Here is a 24671-nt window from a genome sequence, read left to right as displayed (position 1 = left end):
AGGGCAGAAAAACCAGGGGCTCAGAGGTGATTAGAGGCTCCTAGAAAGCCACAGGCACCTCCTGAAGAGCAGCTCCTTCCCTCCCTGTCCCTGACCTGTGGCACATGGGGCATCCCAGCCCCTGGGAACTCATCATTCCACCTGGTTTATCGCCCTGGCCACAAATAGAAAATGAGCTTTTTACTTCAGTCTTTAATTTGTTTATAGCTTCTCAAAACCCTCACAAAGGGAAGCAAGCTATGAGGCTATGTTTTCTAAAGCAGCTCAGTTCACAGGGAAAAAGAAAAGCAAAGAAACAGTGGAAAAAACGGCACAGCAAAATCCATGGAAACCCAAACTACACCTGAACTCTGGCTCCAGACCCATCCCTGCCTGGCCTTGCCATCAAGAAAGAGAACTGCAGAGTTATTCCCACTTTCCAAAAACAGCAGAAAAGTGTGAAATATTTATATACAATTTATTGTACAGAGTTACATGCCCAGGTACAGCCACCCAGCCTGTCCCAGGGGCTGGTCAGCAGCAGCCCAGCAAATGCTCTGACAGCACCAACAAGGCAGAAAACACTCCACCAACTTCCTCAAAGCACTTCAAAATTAATCTTTTTTCATAAAATTGAGAAAATTAGCAGATAAGATGACCACTGACCTGAGCTGAGCCATTTCTCTTTCCAAGCATACACTCCTCCCTTTCCTTGTCTAAAAGACTTTTATATCAGCTGTTGGGGGTCAGGGATAATTACTGATTTCTAAGTTTCACCTGGCCAGCAGATCAAGCACACCAGGTAAGCACCAGCTGGGAGGGGACTGTGTTCTGTCTCATAGTTTGCATGTTTTTTGTATTAATGTGATTTGGCCTTTGTTTTCAGGGCTGGAAGGTCCTCTTATGCCAGATACCTCATCCCTTAAAGTTACAGGTTCTGTATGTTTGAATCAAGTTTATCACATTTTTCATGCTATTTCCTCTCAGAAATACTGGCCTTTACAGTGGAAATTAAAGTCCTAAACTCTGATGCCACAAACTGAAGGGTGACAGTACTGAGGCAGCACCTCCACTTTTTCACTTCATGAAATTCTAATGTTTTTCTCTATTTTGACCAATAAATAGGAGAATATTGCTTAAAACAATAACTATTCACCAAGTCATTGCCTTCTAACCCAAGCATTTCCTGAAAAAAAAAAAAAAAGAAGAGAAGAGAAAGAATATCATCATTGCTGGAAAAGCAAGTTTTGAAAGAGTTCCTGTATTTGGGATGGCAGACACACAGTGCCTTTAATTTGGTTTTGACAACCACACAAACGAGTCTGTTAAAAAATGGAGCAGGCATGAAATGGATGGTGCTGTCTTGAATCAAAACTTCTAACAAAAGTGGTGTTTAGGTTTCAATTTCTTCTGTCACGCTGTGAGCCTTTGCAAGAGCCAGTCACTGGGAATTGGAATCACTGGAAACAATTTCACTGCAAGCCCAGAGCACACAGAGCAAGGTGCAAGAGAGGGCAGTGTCTGTCCTGGAGCAAACAGCACTGGGGGGAAATTATTCCCAGTTAAAAGGTCCATTATGGCTTTTGAAGCACTTCTGCAGTAATAGAAAAAACAATGAAAAAGCTGAAGTCTTCCACTAGGCTCTGCCTTTTTATTCAGCTGATCAAAGCGGATCCCAATTCCTGCTTCTTGGAAGAGAAAATTGCTTTTTGAACTGAAATTTTGGCACTAAACAGCTTTATAATTCTTGTCTTGTTTAGAAATAACTTTTAGCAATTTTGTTGAACAGCAGAAGAAAAAATAATTTCTGTACAAAATTCTTTAGAATGACACATTAAAGGAATTAAACCACAAAACCATCAGCCTTGACATCCAGAAAACTTGTATGATATTTTTTTTTTACTTATTTGGCTTTGAAATCCAAGATCATTACTGTAACCCTTTAATACTGTGACCCTATTCATATAATGTAATGGACCTGAGGGCTTTTTCTAGAATTCATATTTAACAATTACTTAATTTCTTGTCATTACTGAAAAGAAAATTCTGGCAGTTTTGTGTTTCAATTATTTGGTGATACGTTTGGCACACAGACATTTCCCTGTGTAAAATTATTACACTTTCAGACAGGGATACTTTAAGTGTTTTCTTGGCTGGGCACAGTGCCTGGCAAAATCCAATTAAGTATTAAAGACAAGTTTCCCAACTGATTTTGAATGCTTATATTTGTCATTCAGATCCCTTTGACTCCAATATTGGAAAAAAAAATCAAAGAATGCAAGGTGCAAAGGTGTCCAAGAGTCTCCAACAATAATTGTATCCTGTGCTGTCATAAATAAGTAAGAGAAAACCAAATAAACATTGTGGAAAAAAAAACATTCCTAAAAGTGTTTGATATCTCGTATTGCATTTGAATAAATGGATGATGATGGAAAGCACAGCTTGCTTTGTACTTGAATACTGATGGTTATATCTGAAGGAGTTCTTTTTCTGAATAAGATATTTTTGTCTATTTTAAGCCAGCAGTTCCATTTATGCTAGATATTTTTACATGATTACCTTAAAAGACCATGTAGCTTATTCCAACTTTTGCCTTGATTGCATAAATCAGCAGTTATTTTAATTTAAGTGGAAAATATTCCGACTTGAGACACAAACAGGGCAAAACTTATGTCTGCTGAACTATCTATGCAACTTTAAAAGCTACATGTTATTGAGCCTGTCATTTCTGTTTACCTCAGTGGGGAAAGCTGCCTTTAATCCCATTAGCCCTGCTGAAGGAGCAGCCTGGAACCAGCCAGGGCCAGGGCAGCAGCTCCCTGGGCTGGCACAGCCTGGGATGTGCTGGGATTTCATTCCTGACACAAACACCACTGCTTCCCAGGGCCTCTCCCCCAGCTGAAAACCCTGCTCTCAGGAGCAGCAGCTGAAACAAAAGTCTTTTCCCAGCAGGTGACCAGCACCTGAAAGCAGCAGGAATGCTCTGCATGGTGCCCTGGGGGACAGGAAGGATTTGGGACCAAGAGGATGCAGGTTTGGGGTAGGAGGGTCCAGCAGGGAGCTGAGGGCAGTGCTTGGTTTGGAGAAGCTGTGAGGGTACCTGAGAAAGATCTCGGAAACATGGAATGGGCTGGAAGGGACCTTAAGGCCACCTCCTTCCACCCCTGCCATGGCAGGGACACCTTCCACCATCCCAGGATGCTCAACGCCCTGGCCCGTCACCATGATATTTTCTGAAAAATCCTTTGCCAGGATTTTCTGCTGAGAAGCCTCAGAAAAGAAATGTAAACAATAACTGTCTGATGGCTGTGGAATGTGGTCTGAACATTGTTTACCACCAGGTGCATCCTTCATTGGTCCATGTGGATTGTTTTTGCTTGATGGCCAGTCAGGGTCCAGCTGTGTCGGACTCTCTGGCTGTCACGGTTTTTTGTTATTCATTCCATTCCTTTCCTTTCTAGCCTTCTGATGGATCCTTTCTCTTTGTTCTTTTTAGTAAAGTTTTAGTATAACATTTTAATATAATATCATGGTATAATAAATCAGCTTTCTGAAACATGGAGTCAAGATTCTCATCCCTTGTCCTGGGGACCCTCAACACAACCACATTTGGTGATCCCGATGTGATTTGAACAGGCAGCCTTCTGACACCCTCGAACACAACCACATTTGGTGATCCCGATGTGATTTGAACACACAGCCTTCTGACAGTTGTTTACATTTCTTTTCTGAGGCTTCTCAGCAGAAAATCCTGGCAAAGGATTTTTAAAAAAATATCATGGTGACACTGTCCAGCCTGGCCTTGGGCACTGCCAGGGATCCAGGGGCAGCCACAACTGCTCTGGGCACCCTGTGCCTGGGCCCCACCACCCTCACAGGGAGGAATTCCTTCCTAATACCTGATCTAAATCTGCCTCCTTAAATTTGAACTCATCCCCCTTTGTCCCATCACTCTATCCCTTGTCCCAGGTCCCTCTCCAGCTCTCCTGGAGCCCCTTTAGGCAATGGGAGGGTCTCTAAGGTCTGCCTGGAGCCTCCTCTTCTCCAGGCTGGACACCCCAGCCTCTGCTCCCAGGAGAGGTTCCTCAGCCCTCCGAGCATCATTTTTCCTCATTTTTCCAGATTTTCCCCAGCAACAAGTTCTTTGTTCTTCCTCCACAGGCTTCCGAGGTTTTCAAATGAGGCATAAAGCCAATCCTCCCTGCTTTGCAAATAATTTCTCTTTCTGTCGCCTATTTTTGTCTTCTAAGCTCCAAGCGAAGCTTCCAAGCTGGTGCTGAAACAGGAGCAGGAGCATGGCTGGTGCCGGTGCTATGTCCAGAGCCTGCATTTGGCCCCTTCTCTGCCCAGTGCATGAGGAACCTTTCCAGAGCTGTGATGTGGATATTCATACAGAAAATTCAATGCCATGACCCAAAAATCTCCAGTTTTTCCATTTCAATGCAGCTGGCTCCTCATCCCATCAGAGTGATTTAGGCTCCAGTTGCTTTACTTTTTTTCCCCAATGAGCTGGAATTGGCCACTTAGTCACCAAAGCTGGTATGGTATCTAGCAATATTAATTAGTCTGCCTAGTAAGCCTAATAAAGAGCAAAGCTTTGTATTTCTCTATTCTATTTCCTAATTAATTCACTGTATGCACTTTACAAAATGTTTTATAAGGAAACAGATACAGGCTGCCAAGTCTTCTTCCCCTGTAAATTCCAGGCTCTGCTGCTTGTATTGGAAATAATTTTAGCACACTGAAAAAAAGAGAGTAAGGCATTGGAAGGAAATCAGCATTCATATTGAGAGATTAAATATATTCCAATTCAGCCATAGGATTTTGAACACTTCATTTCCACCAGGGTCTCATTTTATGAGCATATAGGTAATTTTGCCATGGCATGTGGCTGAATTGATGTCATTGCTGCATTGTCTCAGAAATATCTAAATTCCCAAGTAAGGAACAGTGAGTTATGGACAAGGGGATTTCCTTTTTCTTGTCCCATCCACAATCCCTGAGTCCCTGCTTTGCTGTCAGCCAACATCATAAGCTGGAACAAGTTTTAAAAGTGAGGAAAAATATTGAAGTTGTTTGGTTTTGACACCCCTCAGGGAATGGGTGACACTCCACTGACATTCCTTTGGGGATGGCTGGAAGGATTACTTCAGTCTTCCACCACTTCATGTCAATTCCCTGAACTTATATATGAGATTTTTTCCTTAGAAGATATCATCAAGCTTAATGCTGATAAAAGAGTTAATGTAAATGTGATCTAGTTTTGGGAATTTATCCCTTTTTGGATGAGAGATTAAACATTTTGGGGTGTATTTCAGTTGTTTGGGGTTTTTTTTTTAAGCTTTTATGTCAAATAAGACATTTGATGGGAAGATCAAAACAGAGGCAAGGGAATTCTCCCTTTGCAAGTAAAGATGAGGCAGGAAGGCTGTTTTATTTGGCACAAATAGTTTTTAAAATATATATATTTATTGTTTGACTCCTCACCTCCTGTTCAGACTCCAGATTTTATCCCGTAGCTTCAGTCAGTCTGCCTTAAATAAGCTTTCACAGAGTGAGGAAAGAGTTGGGCAAAAAGTTAATTTGAAGCAATTTTGATTGATGTGATTACACATTGCTGACAGGAAAGACAACAATGCAGAACTAATAAAAGGGGAGGGGGGGAAGCTGGAGAACGGGAGAGGAAACAAAGGTAAAAATGGGTTTAATGCACAAAGATCTATCATGCAGAGTTGAAAAGCCAGGCTGTGAAGAGCCAATTAGTGCACCAAATATGAAAAGGAGCCAAATTAAACAGAGAACATCATCAAAGAGAGCTGAGATAGGGAAGTTCCCAGCATGCAGACATAAAGACATTTCAGATGAGTATATAAGCAAATGTTTTTAAAAAGAAATGAAATGCAGTGGGAATTCAGTAAAAACAAGCCTGTAATGGGCAAATGATAGGCTGTGAAATAAAGTAGATAAGCCAAATCTTTATAGTGTCTAACACTGACAAAACACTTTAAGGCTGAGTTTATGAGGTTCTGTGCCATAAACATCAAAACTTAGAAAGCACATTTGTTGCTTGATGCCTGTTTTTATTTACTCTCTTGGAGTGTTAATGAGCAGAAAGATGGATTCTAGTATAATACCCCTGTTACCAGAAGAAAAAGGACCAACATTAGCATTGATGTTTTAAATTATTAAAAAATGTATTGAAAATGGTATCTGCTATTAAGCATCTTGGATGCTCCTTGTGGTCTGAACATACTTAGAACTGCTTTGATATAAAATTCAAATTTGTGTAATTTTTCTGCATTTGGTCACCTGCTGCTTTTTATTCAAAGGAGATCAAACAGAAATGTTTTTTCTGGTCCTCTTCCATCTGGATAAAGAAAACTGTTTAGGCAGTACAATAACAAATAAAAAGTTGCTTGAGCTTCTAGCAGTTACTGAAAAAAATGGGTTTAAAACCCCAAATACAACGAGAAAATCTTTTGGCAAAGTAGTTACACTGAGATATGAAAACACTGAATTAAGGAATGTGGGTGCTTCCTGCAGGATAAATGAATCCTGTCTCTGCATCCTTGAGTATTTCACATTTCGGGAGGCAGTCAGTACCTCCAGCTAATGTCAACACCCAGGATCCTCACTGAGCTCAAGTTAATATTTTAGTTCAGTCACCATGCCAAGATGATTTGCAGTGCATGTGGGAATTTTGCTGCCTGCTCTTCATATGAGGATTTTTTCTTTCAAATAATAAATTCCTTACAGTCAGAGGTTAGCTTTGCAATTAGGACAGTAAATACTGAATTGCTATGAAACCTGAGCACTGCCTTAATCTTTGGGATGGTATTTTTTGTTGTTGTTGTTGTTGTTGTTTGGTTGGTTTTTGGAGGGGGTTTTTTATGTTTCACCTTTGAAGATGTGACTCCAGAGTTTTTGCTCAGGCTTTGAGGATAAGACTGACCTGCGTCCACAGCAGGGGCTTGGAATGAGATGATCTTCAAGGTCCTTTCCAAGACAAACCATTCTACAATTATGAATTATCTGTCTCACTCTGTGAATTATGTCTCACTCTCAGAATTAGCTATCCTCACTCTGACACACCAGAATCTGTTTTTCAGTCCTGGTTCAAAGATTGCATCATGAAATACGATGAGAGAGCCGGCAGCCCTTGGGTTGTTGCTTTGCACAGCAAACCACAGGATCATAATGTGCTGGATATTTCCCTTCCCAGTGAAAGCAGCTCCATGAAGATTCCCTGAAGAAGTTTTGAGCTGCAATGACACAGCTGCAGGTTAGTGGAGACCTCAAGCAGTAAGTATTGCTGAAGGAATGAACCTCCTGCAGCTCGGCCTCCAAGAAAACACATCCAAAGTTGCAGATGAACCAAATTTCACTGTGTTAGAAATGCCAATTTTGTTTCTTCACCACGTCTGAAACTTTGGCTGTTTGATTTCACAGCTCTTCAAGTGTTATTCTAAAACTGTTGACTGAAGACTGTTTAAGCTCCTGCCGATGTCTTTCAATTTATTCAGCGTGTAAAATTCAAACTTTTCCTATTTTTCTGTGACTAGTTCTTTAGAGCCCAACTACGCTAGAGATCTCTGATAATTCTCTGAAGAATTTACATAGATATCTCTGTGTGTCCATGTAAAAAATCTATATATACATATATGTATTTACAGAACCTCCACACCGACAAGCGGTTTTGGCATGAGAGAAATTCTCTCTCTTCCTGTTTTGCTGACTGAATTTTCAGACGGCACCATTTTTTTCCTAAACTGAGTATTAAATTCACGCTATTTTACAGAGCAAATAAAGCCCCTAGCAGATGGCCAGCCAAGGCTATTACAGGCTGTCATTACTTCCCACACCCACCTGTCCCTCCAGATCAGGAAATACGACTGTAGAGCTGCTTTTCCTCCTGCACTTTTTCCTATTTCCATTGCCAGAGAACAGATGATGCCTCGCAGATATCTCCAGCTCTTCCCCAAGCTCTCTGCTGCCATTCCAAGGGGTTGCTTTGCTTTCCTACCTCAGAAAAAGAAAACGCAAGTTTTAAAGAGGCACACCTGCTCCCTGCAAAAGGGAGTGCAGCATTTCACTGCATAAATAAAATCTGGTTGGGACAGAACTTGAAGAAAAATCTGATTTATATCCAAAAAAAGGTGTTTTCCCCAGGGTTTAACATGTCCATATCCAACAGGAAGACTTCTGCTGCAGAATAGTCATTCACAAAACAGACACACAGATTGTTGTGGCTCAGGAATTTCTCCCAAACCAGGTGTTGGTTTCTTCATTTCCAGCTCCTTCCTCCTCCCCCCTTGCCTGGCAGGACACTGAGGCACAGCAGCACTCCCAGCAGTGCAGGGAAAGCCTGAGGCTGACTGGGAATGGATCTGCTTTAAGCACAACTTATTTCACAGTGATTAACCCATTTTTCACTCCTCAGTGCCCCCCAGTTTTGTTCTGTGTCTGCAGGTGGAAAGAGGTGATGGAGAAGCCGGGGAGGGCAGCAATGGTGCCTGGTAGAGCCCACCTGAGCTCAGCACCTCCTGAGCACCCACAAACTCCCTGATTCTGGTTCCAATTTTCCATTTACAGCTTTATTTCCACCCTGTGGTCACTGTCCCAGAGCCAACACAGGCTCTGTGTGACCCCCTCGCGCTGCACGGCCCCCGGGCCAGGCTCTGCTGACTTTGTTTTCATTTCTGTTGATTAAAGACCCACAGGACACAATGAAAATGCGTTTTGGTGACATGCCCTTGCTCCTGGTCATGCTTTGTGACCTTTTTGTCAGATTTTAGCAGAAACTCTGAGGTTGGAGCTCAGACAGTTCATGTGGGTGCTTGTACACACAGCAGCTTCAGGACCTGGGCCTGAGACACAGAAAATGTCAGAATAAGAAGAAATTTTTCTTTTATTTTTTCTTATTTTTCCCCACACAACATCCGTTCTACAGCTCAAGTTTACAGCCAGTGGAAAATTAAAAAGCTGGCATAATCAGAATAAATGGGGCTTCCACTTGCTGACGGTGATTTTTTTTTTCAGCATCAGGATTAAGTAGATGTATAAACACTTTCAGAATTAGCTTCCAAACACCAGATGGAAAAGTAATTGGAGTCAATGTAGAAATCTGTGTTCCAAATCACTGATATATCTTTAATTCAGGCTTACAACAGGTATCTTTCATTTGCATTTTTTATCTCAGCTCTGATCTCTCTGGGCTTTATCATGTTCAGTGGTGATGAATCATAAACAGTGAAGGACATGGCTGAAATTCCCTTTCAAAATGTCATTTACAGGGCGAGCAACAAGGCAGAAGAAATGCCTTTTTTTGCTTATGAACTGAGCAAGCTCACCTGGGAAGACTAAAGTGACAAATAAATGTGCCATTTCCCTCTGCCACTCTCAGAGTGACTTTCCAGAACAGAACCATACTTTAACCTGAAAGCAAAAATCACCTCTGCCAAGTAATCCATAGCAAACAATGTGATTTTAATTACAGCTCATTAGTTTTTGTTTACTGTGTCAGGAAGTGCCTGGGAGTCACCAGCCTGACCTGATGTTCCCCAAACCCTTTGGGTGGATTGCCATTCATTTTAATGGGCTAAAAATGATCCCTTGAAATCCTGTGTTTTAAAAATTTTGAATATGACTTTTAACTCCTTTAGTATCAAAAAGATTTCTTACTTGCATGTTTTTGCAGACCCAAAAGGCTGAAGAACAATCCTAATGGGGCACTGCTTGCCGAGTTTAGTGACAGGTATTGCAGAAGCAATTAAAACCTTGAAGTCTTGAGTAGCAGAATGAAAATTCTGGGGTTTTTTTTAGCGTGCAGAAGGTGACTAAAGTGAGTTTGAAGCTGGTGGGATAGCACTGGATGGCTTCTAAAAACCTGGCACAGAGTAAGCAGGGTTTGACAGGGTGTGTCAAATGATTTCTGAGGAGCTCAAAACACTAGTTTCTGATTATTTTGGAAGAAAAGTGACACAAGAATATGGAAGTGCTTTTTCAAAGTTAGATAGTGAAATAAGCTTTAATAATTTAAGCTCATCCATGCCATAAATACCAAGGAACTTCTACTCTGGAATTTCTAACCCAGAAGCAGAGGCCAACACTAGCTCAGCAGAAGATAAAACGAGTTGAAGGAAATGTTTTTGATCATAGTAGTGGCCTCCAAAGCTCTGAGGATGCTCAAAAAGATAACATCAGCTTTTAGGAACTGTTTGACTTCAAAGAAATTGCTGTCACAGAAGACTGAAAATTGATGATCCCATTTCTCTATCTTACCCAACCAGGTATTTCGGAGCTGCTGTTGCTGCAAAGGGAGCATCACTCCTTAAAATCCTAAACTAATATTCACAGCCTCCCAGTAAGGGTGGAAAAAAGTGAAATATTACCATGGCAACAGAAAAAGCTGGAATCCAGAATACAAACCACTTTTACACAGGCTGCCCTTAATTCTGGGTCACCCTTAACCATGAAAGGCCAGTGCCTGCAGAAGGCTGCAATGAACAGAGTTTTTTTCCTCTTTAATAAGTTTTTCTTCTTTCCTCCTCCAGCTGACCATTCCTGGGCTCTACCACAGTGAGCTGATGCTTCACCTGCCTTCAGGGCTTCTCATAAGTATTTTTCTTTTACCAGTCTGTGATTTTTTTCCTTTCTTGTTCCTCTTAGTCCAGTAGCAGGGCAAAAGTTAGAAGGTAGTGGTATAACCCATGATAGAAGGATGCAATAAAAACCAGTTACATGCAAATAAAAAAAAAAAATAAAAAAAAAAAGAGTGGTTTCCATTTCAGAAAGAATTGTTGGAATTTTACTCTTTGTTATTTATTCAGGGCTGCACTGTTTCTATGATTAGTGCTATATTTGGTATAAATTAGTTCTAATTTTTGGCCAACTAGTGCACTAAAAAGTATTTGTATTGCAAGCTGCCAATGCAAAGAGGTACAACATAAATCAGTCAATGTGCAGATTGGAAGGAACTTGATTCTTTTCCTCCCCCTCATTTACAGTGCTGAGTTTTCTTCACTCAGAAGTATGAAAGATTATCTTACAGTTTTCAAAATAACTCCCAGGCCACTTTAATCAGTGTCTTAAAGGATGTAAGCAAACAAGAAGGGTTCAAAACACAGGAATTACAAAAGCCCAGGCTCTGTAAAGGCTTTTTTAAATGAAACAAAGCCTCTGTGAGCATCACTCTCTTTCAGAACTTTAATTAGGTCTCTGTTTAAAGTATATCAAAGAACAGATGGTTTTCACAGTTAATGGGCACCTTGGAACCATTCAATATCAGTCATCCAATTCTAACCAGGAGCCCCAGGAGGACACAGTTTAAGGCCAAAGGGACAAGTCTGTATGCTTGTTTCTAACCTGGGCAGAGGCAAGTATCAAGAGAAGAGCCAAAGCAGTGTTTTTCTGTAATTGGAACCTTCAGCCTTTTCCATACAGAGGCCATACATGTCCTCTCATCCCTGTGGTCAAACATTTATAGAGGCCAGCATCCATCAGAAGGACAGAATTCACTCTTGTTTTGAAAGTCAGTGTCAGATGTAGGAATTTGAAGCAAACTCTACCTAAAGTACAAATCCTTAATTCTAGGCTCTTTTGTTGGGCTCTGAATCTCATCCATGTGCTGGATGAAATCCCTGAAGAAACAACCAGGTTCAGAAAAAGGAGTTTCAGTTTGATTCTGCTTTTCCTTAATAAGTACAAGTTACATTGCTGAGCTCTAGTAATGATCCTCTGGGTTTAATCCCTGTATTATCTATTAACTTAGCAGGAAAGTTCTGCTCAAGTTTAATCATGTCTGTGTTCCCTCAGGTGAACTTTTTTTATTCCTGAATTCTTTACTGGGCTCTGAATTAAGTGCTACATATATAACAACCTCCTTTCCTCCCTTCAAATCCTGTAAACCTTAATGAAGCTCTCAACACCAAACAAATTTTCAGTTTCTGGATGTGGCCAGAAACTGAAAAGGTTCAAATCAAAGAACCAAAAAGAAGGAACCCTAAATCCCATCCAGTGCCATGGCAGGGACACCTTCCACTGTCCCAGGTGCTCCCAGCCCCAGTGTCCAGCCTGGCCTTGGACACTCCAGGGATCCTGGGGCAGCCACAGCTGCTCTGGGCACCCTGTGCCAGGGCCTGCCCACCCTGCCAGGGAACAATTCCTGCCCAATATCCCACCTAAACCTACTCTAAAAGCAGATTATTTGTTCATTTTGGTTCATTGTCTTGACAGAGAAATGGGAGCAGATTTTGGATGAAGACATTGACTTACAAAAAGATGATTGCACTGTGATCAGATCCAGACACTCACCACGATGTGGAGCCTCCCAATGCCTACAGTAACTCCCATATTCCAAAATGTTCATATTCTGGCCTTGAAAGAGTCTCAAATCATAGCAGTGACAGGCAGCAGGCAGCAATAATAAAGCTGCAGTTCTTCCTGTGCCATTTGAAAATAACAAAAGAAATTGGATTTTTGACTGATTTCCTTAAAGGAAAAAATCTTGATTGCTTGGAAATAAAAAAGTATACAGCTTTGGAACTATGCATTTTTATAACTGTACAAAACAAGGCTTTTTATCCTTTAGAGGGAAACAGAAAAGAAAATACTGTATTTTTCAAGGTGAACTCATTAAAGGCAGTATTTAGGACTTGAACATCTAACCTTTTTTGATATAGTGATGCCACAGTGATATATATATCAATGCTTCAGATTGTTCCACTTACTTTTATCTTTTTTTCTATAAGCTACATATACTGTACCATCTTAGAGACTGATTTTTTTATATACAGATATAAGAAAAGTGACCTTACACATATTTGTATTTTTTGGCCCTTAGTCACATGTCCTAGAAAAGCAATGACCAGGATTTCCTGTGAATGAAATGTACCTTCCATTGAAAAATAAGCCAAATTGTAGCTTCAGGTAATAACAATTCCTCCTTTTAACAGCTAAATACTCCAGATGGGCATTTTCCACTCTGAGAACAGAAATCATTTTCCTGGGTAAGATGTAAAGCCAGCTCCAATAGCCTGATGCTCTGGTGAAGTGGATTCTCTGCATTCCTGAAGGGAAATGCTGATGTTTGGAATGAAAAGCTGCCATCAAACAGCTGAGTGCTGTCCCATGTACCTGCGCTGCTGGGAAATGTTCACCTCAGTTGCATTTCAAGGTCACTTCTTGCCTGAATATTCGGGGTCTGTGGCTAAATGAGGTGCAGAGCTCCTTGGTGCCCCTGCACTCCTGGGCTCTGGTTTCAGAGGCAGCCTTGCTTCCCTTTCTTCCTGCCCTCAGCTGCCTGCTGGAGCTGTGGGGATCTGCTCCTGGGAGGGTTTGAGAAATGAAACTCAACAGGTGGTGGGATTGCTACTGGCAGCTCATTTATTACCATTAGCTGGTACAAGGAAAACAGTGTTCGAGAAAAAACATTTGAAAAATAAATAAATAAAGCTGGTGACGGGGCTCTAATCCCTGTATTTGGCATTATTTTTAATTTCAACAAAGCCTCACAGGAACTATTCATCAAGTTCTTTTTCTGGAGGAATTTTTTCTCTGTGTACATTCAGAAGACAGAATTTGCAAAAAATGGTACTGATATGGTATCTGTTTAGAACAAAAAAGGGGAGAGTGATCCTTTTGCTTCATTCCAGAGTACATCAAGAGGAAAGCAATCATTCCCACTGAGCTACATCAGACTGAGACCAAAGCCACACAACAAACACATCAGCATTTAGCACAGTGGAGTTCTACTGATGTTAACAAAAGACACTGAACCTGGGAAATATTACACAACAGGATGAGCCTAGATAAAACAAAAAACTATATTAAACCAGTCTTCTAGAATATATTTTTATCTGAATCATGCCAAGACTAATTAGACAGATTTTTGAGTTAATTTTTCTTTTTTTTTTAAGAAAGAGGAGCTGGTGTGTGATCAGTTTGCTGCTCTGACCTCAGCAGGATAAGCTGAGGGCACATTCCTGGTGGGACCCTGGCCCTGCCTGCTTTAATCAAGTGCTGTTCCTCTAATAACCCCTGCAGTTCCAGCAAAGCAGGCAGCAGAAAAACAGCAACACAAAATGGATTTGGAAAGGATCCACCACTCCATAATTCTCCAGCTGAACCCCAAGCCCTGGCTGCTGCTCTGCAAAGTGCCAAAGTCAGCTGTGAGTGCAGGCTGGGGAAGCAGCAGGGCATGGGTTCCATGTCCTAAACCCCCTGCACCTGTGAATGCAGTGCTGCAAACCTGTCCCCAGCCTGGCTTCACCGCTGTGCTGCCCTGCTGGGGATGTCAGCAGCAGAATGTGCAGTGTGTGATGAGTTTAGAGGGGATTTTGGAGACTGAACTAGAATGAGCTCTCACAAGTGGCCAGTGCATTGCTCTGAGTGTCACAAACATTCACCACAGCAATCCACCAGCTCCCTAAAAGCCTCCCCCCAGGCTTTAAAGACAGGGGGGGTATTATTTCAGCTTAATTACCCAAGTTACTGTGCTGCCACTGCTTCATTTGAACGTTTTCTGTGATGTTGTCTGGGGTTTGGGGCAATACAGTGCTCTCTTCAGTACTTAAAATTTAACTGAAAGTCACAGCTCAGTGGGATAAGAGAGCTGCCCCAAATTGTTCCTGAGTTAGGAATTCTCCTTTTGCATTCACAGTATTCTTTACACCTAAGCTGAGCTTCAATAGAATTCCTGAGCCCAGGGCTGGGGGCAGAGGTCTCAGGTGAAGATGTTCAAGGCTTTTTAGTGCCCTCAGAATGGTGACAGAGCTGTGCCAGGCCCTTGGGTGGTGCAAACCAGCCCCAGCATTGTTTAGGAGTGACGCAGGCTCCAGCATTTTTAATTACCCTCCGTTGCCTCAATCTGCTCCTTGCAGGAGGTGAAAGGCAGAGGGAAGGGAGAAGGGGCTGGGACAGGCTCTGCATGTCCCCAGCAAGGTGTCTGCAGGTGTCAGGGAGCATCAGGAATGCACTCACATGTTACAGAAAGGGAAAGAGCAATCCAAAGAGAGAAGTGAAGCTGATCTGGGTTATATTTTTTGATCTTTCTGCGTTCACATCAGTGAGTCACAGCTGCAGCCTATAAAGGTCCCAGATGAGATGTTGTTCCCCCTGAAGACCCATGGTAGCTTTGCTAATGGTTCATGATGTGGAGAAATAATGATAAACAGTGCCAGGAAAAGGAAAAAGGAAATCCCTTTCTTACCTCTTAAGATTGGTTAAGAAAAAAAATCTTCGTTAGCTCTAAAAATTTCATAGCATGATGAAATACAGTACAGTGCTGCATGATTTTTCGCAGAATCAGAGGATTTTGGGGGGCACAGTGGCTCACCTGGTCCCACCTCCCTGCTCAAGCAGGGCCATCCCAGAACACAGGGCACAGGATTGTGCCCAAAGGGTTCTGGAACATCCCCAGGGAGGGAGACCCCCCACATCTCTGGTCTGTATTCCAGTGCTCAGTCACTGCACAGGGAAGTTCTTCCTCATCTTCAGGTGGAACTTCCTGGGCATCATTTTCCGCCCATTGCTTCCTCATGGTGTTAACAGCAAAGAAAATTTAAAAAAAAACACCAGTGGCTGCTGGTAGCAAAGACATAGTTAATGATTTTGCAAAGACCACCCCCAGCAATTTTACTTACTGTCTTGTTTGGCTACTGAGCTTGCAGGAAAATTGATCCTATGCTGCATTAGAATAGCTCAAATTTTAGCAGAGTAATGTAGAGAAAGAGGGTGGTGGTTGTTGGCACAATTCCATCCCCTTTTGCACAGCCACAGGTACCTGGACAGAAAACTCCCCAGCAGATCAGGTCACCAGGAGTGACCAGGCTCCTCCTGACTTGCCTGCAAGTGCCACGTTGCTGTTTGAAAGCAGAGCTGCTGCTCCTGTAGAGCCAGGAAACTCAAAAAGAGGTTTTGGCTGAACTTTCTTTCAGAGCTTTATTTATAAAGGACCCTGAAGGTGCTGTAAAATGACCTTATTCTTCCTTAGGTACAAAGATTGCCTTTAATAGTTTAGGTTGTCAGTCCTGCCACATGTATAGATGAGTTTATAATTTTATGATGCAGCTGGACTGGACAGAAAACATCATCTTGTGCTGACTGGTAATAGTAGAAGCTGTGCTTGTCTCAGTGTAAATGTAATTTTTTTTCTAAACAGTTTAAGGATTTTATTCTAATTATTTTGTTATATTTTGATAAGACATTTTGAATGAAGTTCAATTTTTAATGCATGTTGAGTTTGCTCTGTTAATTAGATCACTTCCATCTATTTTATATAAATGTTTTGGTTGTAGTTTTATACTTTCTGCAAGAACACATTGTAAACTTTATTTCTTATGAGATAATAGAAATGTCATAATTTCATGTTCTGTATTAGATATAAATGGAGCTGTCATGCAATATTCCATTTCTGACAAGAAACCAATAAACCAAGAGAAAAAAGAAGGTAAAAAAACACTAAAAAAGCCCAATCCAAACGAAGCTGTGATTGATGGGCATATAACTGAGCTAGGATCCCCATGAATAATGTTAGTTACACAACATGCCAAAAGACAGAGCTTCCAAAGGGAGTCATTTTGTGATTAGTTGTAAATTGTAATCAGGACCAGAACAGTTCCAGGAATTAAATGCTGCTAAGCACAGAAATGAAGAAAATGGAAAGCCATTCTCATGTTAAACAGGGCTTTGTTTTTCTTGGCATCATATTTTGTGGCAGCTGTCCTGCCTATAAAGTATTGATTTGGGGGATTTTTTAAATTGACAGCTGAAAAATCTTATTAAAACCAAGCCAAACCTGTGCTGCTGATAGTATTCCATATTATTAAATCTGAAAGAATTTTTTGAAATCTGATTTCCTCTTCAGTAATTTACCACTCACACATAAGATGTCTTGGGCAATAAAAACATCTGTCATTATTTTGCTTTCTGGATTGTCACATTTTAACAGGGGTTTGTAACATGGGAAATGCTCAGAGAGGTTTGTAGTTAAAACCATTCCTTTCATTTCAACAAACTGAAAATACAAGAAAATAATTTAATCATATTTGATCCCACAGAATAAATTTTGCCTTCTCACAAAACACAGGTTATCTGACAACATTAATAGATACAACTGAAGTGCCTGAGAGAGAAAACTTCTGAAATTTGGTATTCAAGACCAACATGACAGAATAACTAACACAGGCCATCCAGGTTTGTAGAATTTCAGCCTGTAATTCTTTCCTTACTGCTTAGAGTCAAAACTAAAGGAAGGAAAAAATCACCAGCGTTTGGTTTCATGCCTTGCACACAAATTCTCTTACACAAGGTCAGCATTGCTTGTATTGTTCTCCCATGGATTGTCTGCACTTGCTGATAATTCATTCATTTTCTGGCTCATCAGCTCTTCCTTCCAAGAGATTAAATGGCCCTTGAGTCTCCTCAAGAAATATGAGAGAGTTTGATTGCACAGGGATGACAAGAAGGATGAATGGATTGAATTTCCACATGGCTCCTTCCTTTGTTTTTTCCCAAGAAGCAGAGAAATAAGAGAAGCAATCTGCAGGAAAAGCAGGATAGATCCATTGGGAGGTTGTGCTTCCCAAAACCAGCTTGTGCCAGGTGAAGTTTCCCTGTGAAGGAATCTTTCTGGACAGGAGGGTGCTGCTGGCTGTAGGACTGGTACAAACAGGAGTCTCTCACACCTGTTCATTCTTCTCTGGAAAAATTATTGCTGCTGGTCTTTCCTTCCCACATCAAAGAAGAAATTTTAATTTATTTCCATGGTTTTGTTTCCCTGTTCCTGAATAAAAATGTGAATGAAGACTCCCCTCTGAAAAGTGCACAGGAAAAGTCTGTATGAGCATAATTGATGCTGCAAGACAAATTATTGTCTCAGAGCAAAATAAAGGTATTAACTTTTTATTTGACCTCCTTTACTCCTGTATCTCACTATTTAATGCAAATAAACACTTATATTCCCCTTCACATCTTGGATCTTAAAAGGGTATTTTCACATTCAGATAGGACTTTTGATTGTGCTGCACATTTTTGTGAACTGCCTTTGCAGAGGTGTGGACTGAGCTGGCCATGGAGGGAAGGGCAGGAGGTTGTCAGCAGGACTTGCCCTCCAAAAACATGCCAAGCCACATCTAAATCCCACTGAAGCACTAACAAACTCTCTCTCCATTCTCTCTCAACTGCCTTTCCATTTCTGATATGATTAATCCTCATTTTATATAGTACTTCCCACATTTGGTACCAGGCATGAAAATAGCTACTTAGGTTCCGCTAAAGCAGCCTCAAAAAGATAAAATTAAAACCAGTTCAGCAGTGTATTTATTAATATATAATGGTCAGTACTAACAGAGCTCCTAAAAGCCATAATTCCCCTGCAGAGGGAAATATCAGGCAGAGAGCCTGGTCTGGTTTTGAGAATACACAGTTAAACCAGCTGCTGCTTTTGCAGGACATGAGCACACCATGGACATAGAGCATCAAGGTTTGCAGTGCAGGTTATCTCATGGGCACCATCCCTGCCTGAGTAAAGGCATTGTCATTATCTCTGAGAAAGGTACTCAGAGTCATTCTCTGGTGTATGTGAATAATGATACACTAATTGAATCCTGAAGCTCGTTGCTCAGAAGCAATGGATTCAGGGCTGATAGTAGTATTTTATAGTTTTGGATAGAATGCAAGTGAGAGTGTTGCCAAGATAAACTCAAGGTTTGCTTTTATTGCTGGCAGGCATTGCAGGAGCTCCTTTGTTAGAGCTGGAATTCTGCAAAATATATCAGCACAAAGCTCAGCCCCAAGACCTTAACTCACTGTGCTGAAGGTGAAAACTTTAACAATCTGTGCTGAAATTCCCTTACTAAAGAGAATTTAAGAAATTCCTTCCTCTCCTGAAGGAATTCTTTCTTGAAACTCAGCATGGAAAGGTAAAGATTGTGGAGTTCATTGTCATTTTAAAGTGCCCTCAAGAGAGGAAGAAATGAGACATTTATTACCTTTGCATTGCAGGTTGCCACTGGCACGTGAAGTTTACCACTGGATAATGGGCAAGGTAGGGCAGGAATACTTTCTATCCATAGCAAGCCCTTGTTAAAATGTTGGCAGCATATTTTGGAGCCAGACAAGGTCAGATACCACCAAAAAACTGCAGGGGACACAAAAGAAATTGCACTACTCTTGTTTGTCCTCAGATGTGCTGTGTGTGACTATTGTGGTTTGTCAGGCATCTAGAACAGACTCCTTTCCCTCTATATTCCAGTGGGATTTTCTGATCACTCTCTTGGGTACCTAAAAAGACAATTTATCCAGAGAGTTGTGCTCTTCACACAGACCTCTTCTGTGCAGCTCTGGAGTCAAGGGATTGTGGAGCTCTGTGACAAACCTTGGCAAGTGGCACATATTCTCTGTTTTTGAAAGTTGGTACATTCCTAAGGGAACTGCTTACAAAGATGACAAGCCATCTGTCCCTACTTCTGGTGTTTTCTCTGCTTCCACATCCATAAGCTAAGGCAGAAATCATGTTTTCAACTCAAAAGCCTAATTTGGGCTGTAAATTGTAGGTTTGTAATGATCAAATCTAGTTTAAGCCAGGCAGTGAATATTTTTGACATTGCCCTTTGCTGGTAGGAATTTCTTCTTCTAGCACTGACGTCTTGCTCCGTTACTGCTCTGTTATTTGCATTTAATATGGTATATTATCACATCACCAAGCCCACATTGTGGACTCCTGCTTGCTTCACCCAGATCCAGGATTATTTACAGGTACCATTCTGCTGCCCTGGCTGCTCTCTCCCAGTGGATATTCTATGATAATAAATGTGGGAAGTGTAACAAAACCATGCTGCAGAATATTGCTTTGATTAGCAAGGGTGCATTGGAGAGTCACACACAGAGACACCTGGAATGAAGAGCAATAAAGGGAAAATATTATTTCATTTCTCTGCAGATTCATTGTGTGGGCAGAGCTGAGCCCTCCTGCAGGCTCTGAGCCCTCACAGCTGACTGTGTGACCAGAAGAAATGAACCTGGACTCAATGCAGCAGGCAAAGAAGGGGTTTTGGAATGAGGCATTTTCCTTGGGCAGGATGAGGGGATAAGAAGTCCAGCAGAAGGCAAATCAGGGGCATCCCAGATACTGTGCCAGGTAAAGACCAGGAGCTACTCAGCCACAGGAGGGTCCAGCTGCCAGCACAGACAAGTTCCCTGCAAAAGGTTTTTCTACTTTGCTCCCAAATCCATTCTTCACACTGTTTTTCTTAACAATTCCCAACAATTAAGGTTGCAAAAATTTTCCCTTTCCTTCCCCATCCTACCATCAGCTTCAATTTTAAATAAATTTGGTGATCTTCAAAATCCTGACCTCTGCTAGTGAAAGCACAGGATGCCTCAAGCTTTCCTTAGGGCTGTGGATGATAAAGGACCAGTGTTAAGATCATTTAATTTATGCCTGTTCTGAAAGAGTTTGTCTTTCTACAAACTTCCAAAGTTTCACTGCTGGCCAAGCCCAAACCCACAATTTTTTTAGCCTTCAGATTATATTAACTTCTACTGAACTAATCCCTAATTGCTTTACTCCCAGTGCTTCCAGTACAACATCTGATATGATTAGCTAGGCCATTAATTATCTTGTACTTTAACTATGAACCTCCTGCTGAAATCCAAGGAAAGGTCAATGCATATCTGGAGAAAATAATACCTAACAAGGTACATTTATCAGCAAATTAGGCACACTGTGAGTTCAGCACACACAGACTGTCCAAGGGTTTTTACTCCTGTGCTAATGGTACATTAGATTTTTTTGCTAAGGATATTTGCTTGTAGTCAACAGGAGATTGCCTGGCTAAAAACCTCCCATGGACATTAGTGAGCAAAAATCCTTTGTACATTATAACAATGACTCAGATTAAAGAGTGCAGAAGATATTTGTTAAGTAATCCAGCCTGCACAGATACCAAATGGCACCTGAGGAGCTGCTGTTGCAGACAGTAAGTCTGTTACATGTTTTCACCTCAAATAATAAATTTAAAAAAATCATTGTTGCCACATAAACCTGCCAGGGAAGAGCTTGACAAGCATTTGCTTCCAGCAGTGTTGCTGGCCTAAGTTCCACAGCCCCAAGCTGTCACCTCTGCTGTGGCTGAGAAGTTCTTTGGTTCCTCCTGAACCAGGAGCTGATCCAGAGGAAAAAGCATTTTTTTTTCCTTTCTGAACTACTTTTAACCTGAGTCCAGGTCACCAAGCAGCTCCCCAGCTGCACAGACACATCCAAGCTGGCAACTGAGTGATCAAAATAGGGCAAGAGCCTTGTAGGGTGATGTGACTACTCCAAATATGTCAAAACACCACCTGAGTGATTGCAGAACTAATTACTAAGTTCACATTAGAGTAAAAGGAGCCTGGCATGAGCCCTTTGAGCACAGCACAGATACATTTCCATCTCTGCCTTGAATCTGCTGTGTCAGAGGTCTGCTGCAGCTGGCATTTTGAACTTAATGTCATTTAAAAGAAAGGTACCACATCAAGGTCATATTGAAAATAAATTGGGGACATGATAAAATCACTCAAGTGGACTTCAGTTCAATACACCTTTGAGGGTTTATAACTTGTATAATTTCTCTTGGAGGAAGGGTTAAGCTTGAGATCTATTATCAAAGCAAAGGACAAAAGGCTGAAGAAGCTGCCCATATTCTGCACATGTATTTGGCACTTTTGGCACTTATTTCCTCTTCCAGTTTATGAGTAGTAAAACATCTGGGTGCACAGAGCAGTTTTGCACAGATGGCTGAGCTCAGGAGGACTTGGGAGCCAAACCCAGTTTATTGCAGCTCCTGCTCAGGCAGTTCTCTGTGCCCAGGCACTGAGGCTGCAGCGAGCTCCTGCTTCACAGGTTACAGGGCAGAGGCTCTCAGCCCCTTTGCCAATCAAGCACTGGTGATACAGGAGAAATCCCTCTTCTGTCCTCAGGACTTTTCAAACAGGTGCCTCATTACATAAACACATGATATGTACATATGCATTTGTACCTAATTGTTAATTCTATCTCAGTTTGTAGTTTCTGGTAATAGCTCTTTTGATGCTGCTGTCAGGCACCACTGTGTTCTAAGTGTTATCTCCTGAGAGGATTTCACAAATCACTCAATATGAGATGTCGCCACACCTCAATCAATAAACTTGTATCATGACCCTATTAACAAAGAGGCTTCCAGTGGCTGAAACCACATTTATTTGTACAAAGGATGGCCTGAAAAGCAAAACTAATCTTGTTTATTGACAGAGCTCAGCTCTGTGAAAGAATAGTCCCTTAACAAATCATTTAGCCAAGATATTTTGCAGAAATGCTGCCACCTTCATGAAGGACTTTCGGAGGTGATTTATTTCTGCTCTCCAGCTACAACTCCTGGTTTTCACTCTCAGTATTTTCTCCACATGCAGCTTCCACTTGAGAAGCAAAGGGGGAAAACCAGGGGAAGTATTTGCCATGACAAAGCTGAGCTCCCCTTTTCCTGGCTATTTTACATGGGCAGAAATCTGAGACCTGATTCTCCCTCAGATCCCTTCTCCAGCTCCCTTCCACACACCACCTTAGACCATCCCTGGTGGCTGCTAGAGCTGATTATTTAAATATTCAGAGCTGTATTTTCTCAGTGCTTTGTGCAGACAGAAAAGTGGGAACAGAACAATCATACCTGAACATCCTGCAATGCAGGGAACACCATGAACCCCCTAAGCTACCAGCAGATGAAGAACCAAATGTTCCACAACACACATAACAAACCTCAGCTTGGGAAAACTTGACTTCTCACTACACTCAAGTGAGCTCCTTGTTTCTGAATAAGCCCTGTGCTACTCATGCACTCAGCAGTCTCAAGCATAAGCATTGCTTTGGTTTTATTCATGAGGCCATTTTAACAAGATGACATTAAAAGTTATTTGGACTGGTTTTTGGCAGAAAGTGAGCTACAAGGTCAACTGCTTCATTTGTTCTCCTCTCAGGCCTTTGTTCTCTATAACCATCTCTTACATAGACACACTTCACTTTTGATTGCCTGGCTTTATATGGATCTGAAGCTGGTTTATAGACATACAAAAGATGTTTCTTTTACAGCCTCCATATGTAAAGGAAGCCTGAGAGTCCTTCATTTATGAGCCATCAAGCTGAAAGCATGACTCCTCCTGCACTTTGGGGAACTGCATTTTACCTTCAAGGGGGTGCATTAGGTGGGGTTCTCTGCTCTCCAAACAGCTCTGCTGAGTGCCAGGAGCAAACCCTGTATTCATGGCCACCTCTGCTCAGGTCACTGAAAGTTTCCACTGTGGAAAAAAGACAAATACTTTGGTCTTTGGGATCTGCAACAGAGGGCAGAGCAGTTTGTGGTTTTCTGTCCATAGGTGGCTTTGCAGTAAGGAATAAACCCTAAAAGGAAGTGCTGGGTGATGGTTGTGCTGTCACACAGGTCAGGGGGACCTCAGCAGGAAAGCAGCTCTGCAGGGACAGCCCTGGGTCCTGGTGACTGTGGGTAACATCTACATCCCTGCTTTTCCTCCCTGCTTGCATCACAGAGCAGCACACAGGGATCCCATATTCCCAACTTTTCTGCTCACGCCCCACATGCAGGGCCAAGGCTGCCCCAAGGGCCCCGTGTGGGTGCAGCAGGTCCCAGCTCACTGCTGCAATGGCCATTTTTCCCTGAGCCTCCCTCCTGGCAGACCCCCAGGAGCTGTGTGGCACCCAGAGCCCATCTCCTGCTTCCCTTCACCCCATTCCTGCCCCCAAGGGAAAATGGGACATCCCTGGTAAATCTGCACCTGAAGGAAATGAATCCCCCCTCAGTGGCTCTGTGCAAATGCCCTGCAGGCTGCCTGTAATCATGTTACCCTGGAGTGCTTCCATCAGCCTTTGGGAAGTTAATCCTGATTTACAGTTTTGAAAATCAAGTCTAGAGCCAAGCTCAGAGTTCAAGGGTTGCTGTTAGAAGAGGGGGAAAAAAAACCCCAGACTGCTCCTATTAAATCCAAGTAGTTGCCAGTGATTCCACCATTTGGATTAAGCACAGGTTTGCCAAGAGCACTGAAATGGGAACAGGCATGTGAAATAATATTTCCCATTATTAAACAGAAATTAATGGGATTTTTTATTTCAGCTCTGGGGAACACACCCTAATTCAAAGGGTTGATTAAAAATAATAGTCCATTAATACAGCTCTGCCCCAATCCCTGCTCCTATTTGGACACCCAGTCTCCACCAGCAGCACCCTGGCACTGATCATTTTGTAGGAAATATGAAATGTTAGATTTTATTATTCATCACATGTTTAAAAAAAAAATCACATACAGGAAGGAATCAGGGAGAATATTATTATGGAAATAGCATTTCAGACAGAGTTTGTAAAACATTTGTCATATTGCAGAGACAAAGTTATAAATATTAATTTAACATTCATTAGGAATGGACCAGGACAACTCCAGCACAGTTACTGGAAATTTTCTGTGTCATGCAAGGCATCTCCCAGCACAAGGAGGAATTATTTGACTGTGCTGCTTTTATGAACAGCTGTGAGAGGAGGTGTTCCCAAGGGACAGGAATATTCCTACTGGCAGAAGCAGGGAGTCCTGCAACAGAGGAAAAGAAGCAGTGGATAGTGGAAGTTTTCCAAAAGAAAAAAAGTTTTCAATAAAAAATTCACTTCTGTCCAAATGGG

Source organism: Onychostruthus taczanowskii, unplaced genomic scaffold (genome assembly GCF_017590055.1).
Source record: "Onychostruthus taczanowskii isolate IOZ18803 unplaced genomic scaffold, ASM1759005v1 scaffold5, whole genome shotgun sequence".
NCBI classification, from domain to species: Eukaryota; Metazoa; Chordata; class Aves; order Passeriformes; family Passeridae; genus Onychostruthus; species Onychostruthus taczanowskii.
The sequence above is the reverse complement of the archived record's forward strand: the minus strand, read 5'-3'. Positions refer to the sequence as shown.